Source organism: Bos indicus x Bos taurus, chromosome 4 (genome assembly GCF_003369695.1).
Source record: "Bos indicus x Bos taurus breed Angus x Brahman F1 hybrid chromosome 4, Bos_hybrid_MaternalHap_v2.0, whole genome shotgun sequence".
In the NCBI taxonomy this organism is placed as follows: Eukaryota; Metazoa; Chordata; class Mammalia; order Artiodactyla; family Bovidae; genus Bos; species Bos indicus x Bos taurus.
In genome coordinates, this window is record NC_040079.1 from 76959501 (window position 1) to 76975738 (window position 16238).

General features: G+C 35.4%; 1 protein-coding gene across 12 annotated transcripts in view; it reads right to left on the reverse strand.

The window, feature by feature from the left end:
* The window catches only part of MAGI2 (membrane associated guanylate kinase, WW and PDZ domain containing 2), a 1464809-nt gene that overhangs the window by 485622 nt on the left and 962949 nt on the right, over positions 1-16238 (reverse strand). The gene's annotated exons all lie outside the window — the stretch shown is intronic.

A 16238-nucleotide genomic window follows, 5' to 3' on the forward strand; every position in this document is an offset into this window, starting at 1 on the left:
CAAAAATTTTATAGTCTCCATCATAAAATTGTTTCAACAAGAAATTGTGAATTCCCTTGAAACTAATGAAAAAAAAATCAGAACATAAATAGAAATGGTAAAAAATAACAAAATGTAAGTCACAGAATAGAAAAAAAAATTGGAAAAAAAATCTGGGACATTTTACTGGGACACTAGACATCTGATAGTCTAGTGGTTAAGACTCTGTGTTTCCAATGCAGGGAATGTGAGTTCGATTCATGGTCAGGGGACTAGGATCCCATGTGCCATGTAGCATGACAAAAAAATAAATAAATAAGGCATTCAAATCTCACTGAGTGGATTCAGTAGCAGAGTGAATTGAACAGAGGATAGAAGAGTGAAATTGAAGACTGAGGAGTAGAATTTATTCAATATGAACAAAAAACACGAAAAAGAAAAGAACAGTGCCACAGGGACTTGTAGGACAGTAACAAAAATACTGACATTTCTATCATCAAAGTTCCAGAAGTAAAAGATAAAAAGGGCAAAGAAATAAAACAATAAATAAAAATTTATGCCAAAGGATTTCCCAACTTGGCAAAATAGATAAACCTATAGATTCAAGAATTTGCATAAACCAATAAAAAAGAGAAATTCACACCAACACACAGCATAATGTTTGAAAATGAAAGGTAGAAAAAGTCTTAAATAAGAAAAGTGTCATACTATCTACAAGCCAACACAAATTCAAGTAACAGTGGATTTCTCATCTGAAACTGGAGGTCATAAAGAAGTGGCACACATTTCATACTCTGGATGAATGAAGGGTAATAAATACACTGTTTAGATGGAAACAAACAAAACCAAAAAACACCAACAACTTAGTTTGTCATTAGCAGACATGCCCTAAAGAATGGCTAACTGAAGTTCTCAAAGCAAACATACAAAAGAAAACAAAAAAACTGGTAACAGGAGAAAACTCAGAACTTTAGAAAAGTTCAATGGAATGGGACACCAGGAGGAACAGATGATAAATAATCATTCTCTTAGAGAAATTCTTAAATTGTAAGTAAGTAAGTAAGTGTTAGTCGCTCAGTCGTGCCCGACTCTTTGTGATCCCATGGACTGCAGCCCACCAGGCTCCTCTGTCCATGAGATTTTCCAGGCAAGTATACTGGAGTGGGTTACCATTTCCTTCTCTAGGGGATCTTCCCAACCCAGGGATTGAACCCAGGTCTCCTGCACTGCAGGCGGAATTTTTACTGACTGAGTTACAAGGGAAGCCCTCTTAAATTGTATTTGATAGCTAAAACAAACATTATAACAACACTTAATGGAGTATTTCAACATATGTTAGAGGAAATGATTACTTTTTTCACTTGCACTTTCAGAGGAAACGCTTAACTCAAATATATTTAAAAAGTGGAGAGGCTAAAGGAACATAATTAGAAGTAAAACTGCTATACTTAATTCTAGGTAGCAATATGTCAATATTATTAGATTATGATAAATTACACATTATTGTAACATTCAATCCAACCACTATGAAAAATATACAAGTAAATAAATATAGAATCTTCAAGTTCAAGTAACATATAGGAAGATTAAAAAAGAGAAACGTATCCAGGTATCCCAGAAGGACAAAAACAAGACCCAACTATATGTTGCCTAAAACAGACTCAATTCAACTTTAAGCACACATAAGTTCAAGGTGAATGGATGGAAAAAGAGATTCCAAACAAGGGAAAATCAAAAGACAGCAGGAGTGCTAACTTATATCAGATGAAATAGACTTTAAAAAAAGTTTAACAAGAGACAAAGAAGGTCATTATGTAATGATAAAGAGGTCAATTAATCAAGAGAATATAGCAACTGTATATAGACATAGATATGCATTTTATCCTGGAGAACCTAAATATTAAGCAAATACAGATCTGAAGGGGGAAATAGATGATACAGTAATGTTGGAGACTTTGATACCTCACTCTCAACAATGGATAGATCATCCAATAGAATATTAAAAAGAAAATATTGGATTTAAACTGTATCTTGGAATAAATGGACTTAGATATGTAGAATATTTCATCCAACAGCAGCAGAATACATTTTCTCAAGTGTACATGAAACATTTTCTACGATAGAAATAAAATGGTCTCTGTTTGCTAATGATATAATTTTATATAGAGAAAATCCTAAAAACTCCACACCAAAAAGTGCTTAGAAATAATTAATGAATTCAGTAAATTTGTAGAAAAGTAACAAATAATAATTGTTGCATTTCCATACAACAACAATCTGAAAAACAAAATAAAAAAAAAAAAAAAAACAATTCCACTTACAATAGCATCAAAAATAAGAAAAAAAATACTAGTAATAAATTTAAGGAAATAAAAGATCTGTACAACTGAAAGCTATAAGACATTGATGAAAGATTTCGAAGAGGCACATTTAATGTAAAAAAATCCCATGTTGATGAAATTGATAAATTATTATTGTTAAAATATTCTTGCTACCTAAAGCCATCTGTAGATTCAACGCAATCTCTAATAGCATACCAATGGAATTTTTCACAGAACAGAAAAAAAAGTTGTAAAATTTGCATGGAATCACAAAAGATCCCAAATAGCTAACCAATCCAAAGGAGGGAAAAACAAAGCTGGAGGCATCAACCTTCCTCCTGACTTCAAATCATATTGCAAAGCTAAAGCAGTTGAACAGTATGGGACTGGCATAAAAACAGGCACATTGACAAATGGAATAGAATTTAGAGCCCCCAAATAAACTTGCATTTAAAGTCAATTAGTACTTGATAAGGCAGTTAAGAGTACTGAGTGGGGAAAGGATAGTCTCTCCAACAAATTGTGTTGGGAAAACTAGATATTCATATTCAAAAAATGAAACTGGGTATTTATCTTATACCACTCACAAAAATTAACTCAAAAGAGCTTAAAGACTCAAATGTAAGATCTGAAATCATTAAAATCCTAGAAGAAAACATATGGAAAAAGCTCTTTGACATTGATCTTGGTAATATTTTTGGAAATCACACCAACAGAACAAGCAACAAACGCAAAGCTAAACAAGTGGGAAAACAGCAAACTAAGAAGAATCCACACAGGAAAAAGATCAACATGATGAAAAGGCAGAAAACATCTATTAAATGGCAGAAAAAATTTGCAAAACATTAATCTGAAAATGGATTAATATATAAAATATATTAACAACTTGCACATAAATAGCAAAAAATCAATCTACTTTAAGAATTGACAAAGGACCTGAATAGACATATATTGAAAGAAGACAAACAGGTACATGAAACTGTTCTCAACGCTGTTAATCATCAGGGAAATGCAAATCAGAACCACAAGGACCTATCGTCTCATACCTGTTACAATGGCTACTATCGAAAAGACAAAAGATGTTCAAAAGGAATCACTTTTATCCATAGTGGCTGTACTAGTTTGCATTCCCACCAACAGTGTAAGAGGGATGCTATGGGGAGGGAGGAGGGAGGGGGGTTCAGGATGGGGAACACGTGTATACCTGTTGCGGATTCATTTTGATGTTTGGCAAAACCAGTACAATATTGTAAAGTTTAAAAATAAATTAAAAAAAAAAAGGAATCACTTATGCACTATTGAGAGGAACGTAAATTGGTACAGCCACTATGGAAAACAGTATGGAGGTTCCTCAAAAAAATTAAAAACAGAACTTGTACATGACCCTGCACTCCCACTTCTGCACATATATCTGAAGGAAATTACATTATTACCTCAAAGAGATATTTGCACTCCCATGTTCACTGCAACTTTATTTACAATAGCCACGATATGGAAACAACTTAAGTATCCATTGAACACTGAATGGGTAAAGAAAACACGATATATATACTCAATGCTATATTATTCAGACATAAAAAAGAAGGAAATATTGCCATTTGCAACAACATGCATAGACCTTGAGGGTAGTATGCTACGGGAAATGTCAGAGAAAGACAAATACTATGTGACCATACTTATATGTGGAATTCTAAGAAGCTAAACACATAGAAACAGAGAGTAGGATGGTGGTTGCCAAGGGCTGGGGAGTAAGGGAAACCAGCTGATATTGGTCAAAAGGAGGAAACTTTCAGTTATAAGTTGAATCAGTTCTGATGATTTAATGTACAGCATAATGATTATAGTTAATAGTGCTGTACTATATACTTGAAAGTTGCAAAAATCTTTAATATTCTCACCATATAGATACAGAAAGGTAATCATGAGTTGATAGATATATTAGGTAAATTGTGTTTATCATTTTACAATATATATATGTATCAAATCATCTAGCAAGTGAGTACTCAGTTCTGCCTGACTCCTTGCAATCCATGGACCGTAGCCCACCACACTCCTCTGTCCATGGAATTTTCCAGGCAAGAAATACTGCAGTGAGTTATCATTTCCTTCTCCAGGGAAGTTTCCTGACCCAGGAATTGAACCTACACCTCTTGTATCTCCTGCATTGGCAGGTGAATTCTTTACTACTTGCGCCACCTAGGAAACCCGACTTAATGACTAAATGATGACAATCAAATAATCATATTTCATGCTTTAAATTGACACCATTTCATTTGTCAATTATATCACATAAAGTTGGAAAAGATTTATATGTTTTAAATTTCCTATTGTGGAGATTATTTTAGTTTTCATTTTACTGATATATAATTGAAGCTTTCTACAAATATAGGAATGACATCTTTAAATTTTGCAAAGACCTACTCTATTGACTATTACATACCCAATGTTTATAAAATACTATGTATGCTTGAGAAGTATATTTTCCATTGGTTAAAACTTTTAGATCAATAATCCTATTTCTGTTATTCATATATTTCTTCTTATTTTTGGTTGTTTAATATACAGAGTAGTAAGAGAGATGTGTTCAATCATACACTCTAATAGTGAATTTTTCAAATTCTTTTTTTTTTCAGATTTGTCATTTTTACCACTCTGTAACTAGAAGTTATACATACAAGCACACATAGAAGTTCAGAATTGTTATCTCTTCCCAATTAATTAAAGCTCCTTTCTCTTTCCTTCTCAATTTTTCCTTTTCCTTTTTTTAAAAAATAAGAAGAAACTAGGCAGCATCAATGTTCCCTAATATAAAGGTTTACTATAGAGCCACAAGAATCAAGTGTGTTACTGGCATGTAGACAGATACATAAACCAGAGGCACCTAATGACTTATTACAGAGTTGCTCTCTCAATCCAATGGAGAAAAGATAGCCTTTTAAACAAATGGTGCTGGAGTAGCTGGATATCCATAGGGGAAAAACTGAACCTGAACCTAAAATTTATGCCCTATACAAAAATTAAGTCAACACAGACCACAGGTTTAAATGTAAAACTATACAATTTAGGAAAAAGACATGAAAAAATGTTTGATATCTAGGGTTAGGTGAAGAATCCTTAGACTTATAAAAATCATGATTCATAAAAGGAAAATTTGATAAATTGGACCTCAATAAAGTTAAAAACATTTTCTCTGCAAAAGACAATGTTAAGAGGATAAAAAGACCAATACACACTGAGAGAGATAATGTTTGTACAAAACATATCTGATCAATTGTACAAAGCAAGTATCTTTACATAACCAGAATATGTAAAGAACTCTAAAAACTGAATTTAAAAAAACAGTCTAATTAAAAACTGGGCAAAAGACATGATCAGACATGCTGCTGAGAAGGATATATAAATGACAATCACATGAAAATATGTTCAATATTGTTAACCATTATGGAAATACAAATTGAAACCACAATGCAATATGATTATAGTCTATCAAAATGGCTAAAATAAAAAAAAAAAAAAAGTTGTAACACCAAACACCAGCAAGTATGCAGTAAAACTGGATCACTCCTTCACTGCTGGTGGGAATGAAATAAATGGGTACAGTCACTCTAAAAATAGTTTTGTAGTTTGTTCTAAAAGTAATGATACACTTTCTGTCATCTATGAGATGGTTGGATGGCATCATCGACTCAGTGCACATGAGTTTGAGCAAACTCCAGGAGATAATAATGAAGGACAGGGAAGCCTGGCATACTGCAGTTCATAGGGTTGCAAAGAGTCAGACATGACTGAGTGACTGAACAAAAATAACACTTTCTATAATATCCTAGTAACTGCAATCTAGAACATTCATCTCAGGGAAATGAAACCTATGTTCATACAAACACCTGTATATAAGTGTCTGTAGTAATTTTATTTGTGTTAGCTAAAAACTGGAAACAATTTAGATATCCTTCAATGAGTAATGCATGAACAAACAATAGTACATAAAAAGAAGCAAGCCATTGAGATACACATTTGAATGTATTTCTACATAATTAAATTGAATGGAAAAGCAATCTCAAAAGTTTATACACTGCATGATGCTACTTGTACAACATTTTTGAAATAACAAAGTAATCGAACAGAGAACAGATTAGTGGGGTAAGGACTGTGCAGTGGGAGGAGATGTGTATGACTGCAATGCTTGAGTCTCAAGGTAACAAATCTTTATTGTGGTTATGGTTATATGCAACTACACAGATGGTATAATTGTATAGAAAAATGCACAAAAGAGTACTTGTATAACTAGTGAAGAATGAATAAGTTCTGTACATTGTATCAATGTCAATTTCCTGATTTTGATATTGTATTATATAAGACATTAACATAGGGGAGACTTCATTAAGGGTGTTTGGGAATTCCTTGTACATTCCTTTGCTATTTCCTGTGGATTTATAATGCTTTCCCAAAACAGCTATATTTGAAAAAATCTGAAATAATTTTGCTGCTATGAACAATTTCAGTGATGTCAAAATTATTTTTAAATTTGTATGCATTAAAGAAAAGAAAGTGAAGTCTCAGTCATGTGCAACTCTTTGCGACCCCATGGACTGTGGCCGACCAGACTCCTCCAGCCATGAGATTTTCCAGGCAAGAGTACTGGAGTGGGTGGGTTGCCATTTCCTCCTCCAGGGGATCTTCCTAACTCAGGGATTGAACCCAGGTCTACCGCATGGCAGGCAGATGCTTTACAGTCTGAGCCACAAGGAGTAAGGAAAAGATATAACATATTCCTAAACATAAAAGTTGAGAACTAAAGGATGAGGTACTACTTGACAGTTACAGTAAATATGAATAGTAGAAGGGGAAAAATAAATAATTGGTACAGGAATTAAATTTCAAATATTTAACAATTTTAATTGTTGTGACACTAAGCACTTAGAATTGAATGGGACAAATTTGAACAGATGCCAGCCAGGAACAACCCAGAATTTTGTATCTGTGCACAACAATGGAATATCCATTGATTTACCCAATGATTTATTTTAATTTTATTATTTCCTCCAAAAAGATTCATATTCCTAAAATATTGTTTTTTCTTAGCAGCCTTGAGCTGAAATCAAGGAAACGGTGCTATATTATTGGATAAAGCATATCTCAAAGTGTTGCTATAGAAAATAATGACTAGCAATATAAACAATTAACAGTTGGTAGAATAAGAATTAATTGCTTCTATTAAGAAATTTTAAATTTCTTCTTTTTTTTAAACAAAGACACCCCAAAATATCAGTATAGACAGAAAATACTCAAATTAGTTTGTTCATAATACTTAAACATTAGGAGTTCAATATTTACACATAAATGTATCTTTTTAATTTTAAAGTTTTAGTACTTGAATAGTAAATAGCTTTAGAGACTATTTTTTATTAAGTCTTCCTAGTGAAAAAATTTCAAGATACTTTACAAATATAATCCTGGCAGTTTTATCAGATTAGAAAACCAAATATTTAAGGGATATATTAATTTGGTTATATTTAATCTAGGATCTCTAATCATCAAAAAAAAAATTCAGTGAGAAAGTTCAAAGTCCCTATTTAAGGAAAATGAGTTATGTTGTCAAGAGACAGAATTTGAACTATGAAAATAAAAATGTCCACATCTGTCTGTCATTTCTATAAAATTCACTTAAGAAATGGCCTGAAATTAGTGTTTTCAATTATTTTAGAAAGGCAACCTCCTTCTCTTGAAAAAATCCATCCATTTAATCACTATTATGAAACAAAGCTTATGCTATCTTTGCTTATGAGTATTTTGGACATACATATTTTGGACTTTTTTTTCTAAGCTAGAGTAAGTAATAGTTCAGGCTTTAGTTAAAATAAGCTGAAAAGCAGTTTTCATGTACGTAAAAGGTTAAGATTATGTAAGCATTTTCCCCCCTATGGTAACATGAGACAAATACATTCATAGATACAAAATACACACATGAAGGCATCCCATTCACATAGCTTTAATTCTCTTTGTGAAATTTACAGCCACTTTAACAGAATGGAGATGGTGGTGAGGGCAATGGCCTGTCTACTAAAACCAGGCTGAAATTAGCTAGCTGGATAATTTTAGCCTAGATGGGTTTGTTCTTTTCTACCTCTTCAGAGCACGCTAGAGTAATTAAAGGTTCTCAAGGTAGGCCAACTATTCTGAATTTCTTTGCCCTTGTTTTTCATGAGGCTGATTTGTTGGCTCAGAGCATACTTGAAAGAAAGTGAAGAAGCAGTTTAGAGCCTATGGCACAACAAACTCTGTGCTTCCTGTATGTGACACTAAATTTGAGTGATATAGATATCCCTTCCATTTTACAGGTCAGAAAACCTAGGCTCCTAGAGATTAAGTAGCTACCTAAAAGCCCACAGACTGAGATTTAGAATAGAGCTTTCCTTGAAAAATTCTACATAATGTCCTTTCCTGAATACAATACCATAGTCCTACTGAGTTTAGTCATTTCTCAACCTTAAGGGGAGTCACACTGGGATTGAATTACTTTTGATATTAACCCTAATACAGTGATTCACGGGGACTGTATCATCACTGGGATGTTTATGACTGGAAACATTTCAAACACCACAGTGCTAATTCTGAGGGCTGCGGACAATACGATAATGCTTTATATGTAGTTCAGGCAATCTTACATCTGAATTCTTTAACAGTTAATTGCTATCTGCATTTTGTTAAAGACTATATTGGCGTGCTAAACAGTACTCCCCCAAATACTAATATTAGAATCCAGTGGTAGGTGGTGAGTTTTTTCTGCCATGTAGACTTGTTGCTAAAATTCCAAAAATGCACAGAGCCATGACAAATACAAAGAACACAATTACTTCAGTATTTGCAACCATACTGTGAGAGAAGGAAATATGTTTAGTAGTTATGTTATTCTTCAAACAAAAAGCAAAATGATTAGTTTCAATAGAATAAGTGGTTGTTTAGTAAGTATTTGTATTGAGTCATCCATGATGGCTTTTCTCCCCTTAATACTAATAAGAAAACATTTGTTAGTGCTTCTCTAATTCAAGGATAATTTAAATCAGGGTCCCATCTCTGTTTAACTCAGCTTCCTCTTCATAGTTGACTGAAGAATTACTTTCAGGCATCTATATAAACAGAACTGAAGAAGCATATATTTACAGATGCAATCCATATCTACATACACATCCATCATATGTACATTTATAAAATATGCACACATATACAACATGGGATTCAATCTTGTGAGATTAAATATAAATTATAATGATAATAAAGAATTTATGGTATGCAACCCAGTAAGGTCTAAATTGTATAATCTAAAAATTATTGCAATAAAATTTCTGCTACTAGTAGGATGAAGTTAGCAGGTTATAACCCAAGAGAACACACAGAAAATCTAGATTAAATGTAAAAATAAGCAGTACAAGGGAATCAGAAAACTGCTGAAATAAAAGATCTAAAATGGTCTAAGAATCTGAAGAAGAAAGAACCCTGGAGAGGTAAGGAAAGATGTGTAGTTCATTTTTGTTGATTGGGCTGTGAGAAGAATCCAGCCTTCACCTGGGAAGAAGGCCATCATGGCGGGTGACAGAAATGGGCAGGCTGCTGCAGAATCTTGAGGGACTGACAGGCTCCAACAATGCCAGTCACCCCATGATGATATCTGTCAAGTTCAGAAGAGGAGATACCCCTCGTCCAAGGTAAGGAGCAGTGGCTGTGCTTTGCTGGAGTAGACGTGAAGAGATACCCCATGTCCAAGGTAAGAGAAACCCAAAAGATGGTAGGTGTTGTGAGAGGGCATCAGAGGGCAGACATACTGAAACCATAATCACAGAAAACTAGTCAATATGATCACATGGAACACAGCCTTGTCTAACTCAATGAAACTAAGCCATGCCCTGTGGGGCCACCCAAGACGGGCAGGTCAGGGTGGAGAGGTCTGACAGAATGTGGTCCACTGGAGAAGGAAATGGCAAACCACTTCAGTATTTTTGCCTTGAGAACCCCATGAACAGTATGAAAAGGTAAAATGATAGGATACTGAAAGAGGAACTCCCCGGGTCGGTAGGTGCCCAATATGCTACTGGAGATCAGTGGAGAAATAACTCCAGAAAGAATGAAGGGATGGAGCCAAAGCAAAAAGAATACCCAGCTGTGGATGTGACTGGTGATAGATGCAAGGTCCGATGCTGTAAAGAGCAATATTGCATAGGAATGTGGACTATTAGGTCCATGAATCAAGGCAAATTGGAGTGGTCAAACAGGAGATGGCAAGAGTGAACGTTGACATTCTAGGAATCAGCGAACTAAAATGGACTGCTGCTAAGTCGCTTCAGTCAGTCCCGACTCTGTGCGACCCCATAGGCGGCAGCCCGCCAGGCTCCCCCGTCCCTGGGATTCTCCAGGCAAGAACACTGGAGTGGGTTGCCATTTCCTTCTCCAATATAGGAAAGTGAAAAGTGAAAGTGAAGTTGCTCAGTTGTGCCTGACCCTCAGCGACCCCATGGACTGCAGCCTACCAGGCTCCTCCGCCCATGGGATTTTCCAGGCAAGAGAACTGGACTGGGGTGCCATTGCCTTCTCCAAAAATGGATTGGAATGGGTGAATTTAACTCAGATGACCATTATATCTACTACTGTGGGCAGGAATCCCTTAGAAGAAATGGATTGGCCATCATGGTCAACAAAAGAGTCCAAAATGCAGTACTTGGATGCAATCTCAAAAATGACAGAATGATCTCTGTTCATTTCCAAGGCAAACCATTCAATACCACAGTAATCCAAGTCTATGCCCCAACCAGTAACGTTGAAGAAGCTGAAGTTGAATGGTTCTATGAAGACCTACAAGACCTTTTAGAACTAACACCCAAAAAAGATGTCCTTTTCATTATAGGGGACTGGAATGCAAAAGTAAGAAGTAAAGAAACACCTGGGGTAACAGGCAGATTTGGCCTTGGAGTATGGAATGAAGCAGGGCAAAGACTGATAGAGTTTTGCCAAGAGAACACAATGGTCATAGCAAACACCCACTTTCAACAACACAAGAGAAGACTACACATGGACATCACCAGATGGTCAACACTGTAATCAGATTGATTATATTCTTTGCAGCCAAAGATGGAGAAGCTCTATACAGTCAGCAAAAACAAGACCGGGAGCTGACTGTGGCTCAGATCATGAACTCGTTATTGCCAAATTCAGACCTAAATTGAAGAAAGTAGGGAAAATTACTAGACCATTCAGGTATGACCTAAATCAAATTCCTTATGATTATACAGTGGAAGTGAGAAATAGATTTAAGGGACTAGATCTGAGAGTGACTGATGAACTATGGACTGAGGTTCATGACATTGTACAGGAGACAGGGATCAAGACCATCCCCATGGAAAAGAAATGCAAAAACGCAAAATGGCTGTCTGGGAAGGCCTTACAAATAGCTGTGAAAAGAAGAGAAGTAAAAAAAAAAAAAAAAAAAAAAAAAAAAGAAGAGAAGTGAAAAGCAAAGGAGAAAAGGAAAGACATAAGCATCTGAATGCAGAGTTCCAAAAATAGCAAGGAGAGATAAGAAAGCCTTCCTCAGCAATCAATGCAAAGACATAGAGGAAAACAATAGAATGGGAAAGACTAGAGATCTCTTCAAGAAAATTAGAGATATCAAGGGAACATTTCATGCAAAAATGGGCACAATAAAGGACAGAAATGGTAGGGACCTAACAGAAGCAGAAGATATTAAGAGGAGGTGGCAAGAATACACAGAAGAACTGTACAAAAAAGATCTTCACGACCCAGATAATCACGATGGTGTGATCACTCACCTAGAGCCAGACATCCTGGAATGTGAAGTCAAGTGGGCCTTAGAAAGCATCACTACGAACAAACTAGTGGAGGTGATGGAATTGCAGTTGAGCTATTTCAAATCCTGAAAGATGATGCTCTGAAAGTGCTACACTCAATATGCCAGCAAATTTGGAAAACTCAGCAGTGGCCACAGGACTGGAAAAGGTCAGTTTTCATTCCAATCCCAAAGAAAGGCAATGCCAAAGAATGCTCAAACTACTACACAATTGCACTCATCTTACATGCTAGCAAAGTAATGCTCAAAATTATTCAAGCCAGGCTTCAGCAATACGTGAACCGTGAACTTCCAGATGTTCAAGCTGGTTTTAGAAAAGGCAGAGGCACCAGAGATCAAATTGCCAACATCTGCTGGATCATCGAAAAAGCAAGAGATTCCAGAGAAACATCTATTTCTGGTTTATTGACTGTGCCAAAGCCTTTGACTGTGTGGATCACAATAAACTGTGGAACATTCTGAAAGAGATGCGAATACCAGACCACCTGATCTGCCTCTTGAGAAACCTGTATGCAGGTCAGGAAGCAACAGTTAGAACTGGACATGAAACAACAGACTGGTTCCAAATAGGAAAAGGAGTACGTCAAGGATATATATTGTCACCTTGCTTATTTAACTTATGTGCAGAGTACATCATGAGAAACGCTGGACTGGAAGAAGCATAAGCTGGAATCAAGATTGCCAGGAGAAATATCAATAACCTCAGATATACAGATGATACCACTTTTATGGCAGAAAGTGAAGAGGAACTAAAAAGACTCTTGATGAAAATGAAATAGGAGAGTGAAAAAGTTGGCTTCAAACTCAACATTCAGAAAACGAAGATCATGGCATCTGGTCCCATCACTTCATGGGAAACAGTAGAAACAGTGGCTGACTTTATTTTTTTGGCTTCCAAAATCACTGCAGATGGTGACTGCAGCCATGAAATTCAAAGACACTTACTCCTTGGAAGGAAAGTTATGACCAACCTAGATAGCATATTCAAAAGCAGAGACATTACTTTACCCACAAAGGTCCGTCTAGTCAAGGCTATGGTTTTTCTAGTGGTCATGTATGGATGTGAGAACTGGACTGTGAAGAAAGCTGAGCACCGAAGAATTGATGCTTTTGAAATGTGGTATTGGAGAAGACTCTTGAGAGTCCCTTGGACTGCAAGGAGATCCAACCAGTCCATTCTAAGGGATATCAGTCCTAGGTATTCTTTGGGAGGACTGATGCTAAAGCTGAAACTCCAGTACTCTGGCCACCTCATGCGAAGAGTTGACTCATTGGAAAAGACTCTGATGCTGGGAGGGATTGGGGGCAGGAGGAGAAGGGGACGGCAGAGGATGAGATGGCTGGATGGCATCACTGACTCGATGGACGTGAGTCTGAGTGAACTCAGGGAGTTGGTGATGGACAGGGAGGCCTGGCGTGCTGCGATTCATGGGATTGCAAAGAGTCGGACACGACTGAGCGAATTAACTGAATTGAACTGAAGTGGAAGTTTAAAATAAGCTGCTGCTGCTGCTGCTGCTAAGTTGCTTCAGTTGTGTCCGACTCTGTGCGACCCCATAGACGGCAGCCCACCAGGCTCCCCCGTCCCTGGGATTCTCCAGGCAAGAACACTGGAGTGGGTTGCCATTTCCTTCTCCAGTGCATGAAAGTAAAAGTGAAAGTGAAGTCGCTCAGTCGTGTCCCACTCTTAACGACCCCATGGACTACAGCCTACCAGGCTCCTCCATCCATGGGATTTTCCAGGCAAGAGTACTGGAGTGGGGTGTCATTGCTTTCTCCGTTAAAATAAGCTAAAACCCCTGAAAGGCACCACAGATTTTTTTGTGGTTTTGCAGTGTCAAGTAGAAAAAAAAATTAACTGTTGGTGTTCAAGAGCTATTCAGGGGCACGCTCCACATGGACCCACTAGACCACGTTTGATCCTCTGGACCAAGTCCAGCCTGCTCCTATATTTTTTATGGTCCAAGGGGTAAGTAAACTGTTTATACACTTCTAAATAATTGAGAAAAAAACAAAAGAAGAATAATATTTTAATTGGTAAAAATATATAAATCTCAAGTTTCTGTGTACCTGAGCTATGTTTATTGAAATAAATCCATGCTCTTTATTTATATATAGATTTTGGCCGCTTTTCTAAACAATGAGTAGCTGCAAAGAGACTGGGTAACCAAAGCCTAAAGTATTTATTACCTGACCCTCTATAGAAAATATTTGCTGACCTACAATTCTGGGTGGGCAAACACTGTGAGAAAAAAGCAAACTAGATGTAGACTGGGTCTCACCAAAGCTCAGTCCAACCTCACGTTGACCCAGTTCTGATCAGATTAAGGTAATTAGCCTCCATTCTATCTCCCTAGTAGAAGAAGGATAAATCTTTGCCAGTGAAACATATTATCATCTTAAGCCTCCACATTTTTTAAACATATATTACACATATTTCAGCAATTCAGAAAATTACTACCATTTTTTATGTGAATTGACTTGTGAAACATATAAAGAACCTTGTCTTAACTAGTAGACTCAACACCAATGCACTAACACTCAATATTTTAAACAATTTTAACCTAAATAATTTAAATAAAAGAAAAAGAAGTAAAACAGAAGCAATATTATGACAAAAAGGTATTTTTCTTGTTAATAAAACCTAAGCTATGTGTCTGGAACAACAGCATTTTACCTAGATATTAGTTTCTATTGTAAAATACTCCAATAATATATGAAATAAAGTCTGTGGACTACTTATTTTGAACAAAATGAAAAACAGTAATTAACCAGTTATAAAACCATTATGAGCTATAAGACTCTATTCTAGGACTCATTTCTTAATGGCCAATGGATTCAGAGATACTGGTATATTTTAGGCATATACCATCCTGAAAAGACAGACGAGTATAGATATAGGAGAAACTGATAACATTGAAATGTTATAGTTATTCAAAATGTTAAACTCACATCTCTCCCGGGATTTCAAGATTTGACTTTAATCGCCTTTTATAATGAAAAAGAACAACTCAGAGAATAACAAGAGAGCTGAGAAGTTCAACATGTTAAAGAACTGCAAAATCACTGAATTCATCTGTGGCATAAGTAAATTGTAACTCCTAGATATAGCAGATCAGGTCATTTTAATTTATAACCAATGATACTTTGCAACACATGTCTTATGGGTATCAATGAAATGTACCCTAATTGTGCTCAAAATCTCATGTCACAATATAATTGTAAAAAATTCACATACATACAGCTATACTTGTATACAGAAGGCATACAGATATAGCTATGAATATAAAATTAAAGTGATAAAAATTAGAGACTAATGCATTCAAATACGTATGTGTAAATTGTATACTGATTTTTTAATTTAACCCAGTTGTATAACCAACTTATGAATATTTACCATATAACTTAAGAATGAACACTAGCATCTTGATATTATCTGAGACAGAATTATGTCAAAATTAAAGGACTTTTAGAATTACAGACCGTAAAAAGTTGACTTTCTAAAAGCTTTTTAAAAAGTGTAAATATTCTTCATCACTTTCCTCACTTTTAAGAGCTCTTCAATGATGAGCTGTCTCTGAACAAGGCTCTAATAATTTGATCAGATAAAAACTATGAATGTGTTCAAATAATGAATCTTCAGGAGTATATGATATTTATCATTTTAGACAAATTGTAAGTACTCTTTCAACATTAAACTCAATAGTACAAAACTTATAAGTATCATCAGTAACAGATTTCATCTATATAATTTACTATACGAGAATAAGGTTTTCATTCATTTAATCATCAGGATTATTGTTAAAAACCCTTCACATAGATAAAAACAGTTGATTTTCAAGCAAGTTATGCCATTACATTGGGAAATGTAAAAAACTAAAGATAACCCAGCACATTCATGCAATTAATTGTATTTAAATGCTTGGTTGAAAGAAGGAATATTTACATATATCTTTAAATCATGGATTCATTCCTTAGTAACTATTAGAATGTTATGCCTCACAACACAAAAATAAAGTATTACTTATAGTTTCATAGTACTTTTCTCTATACACCATATTCAATTCCAATGAAAAGATCAG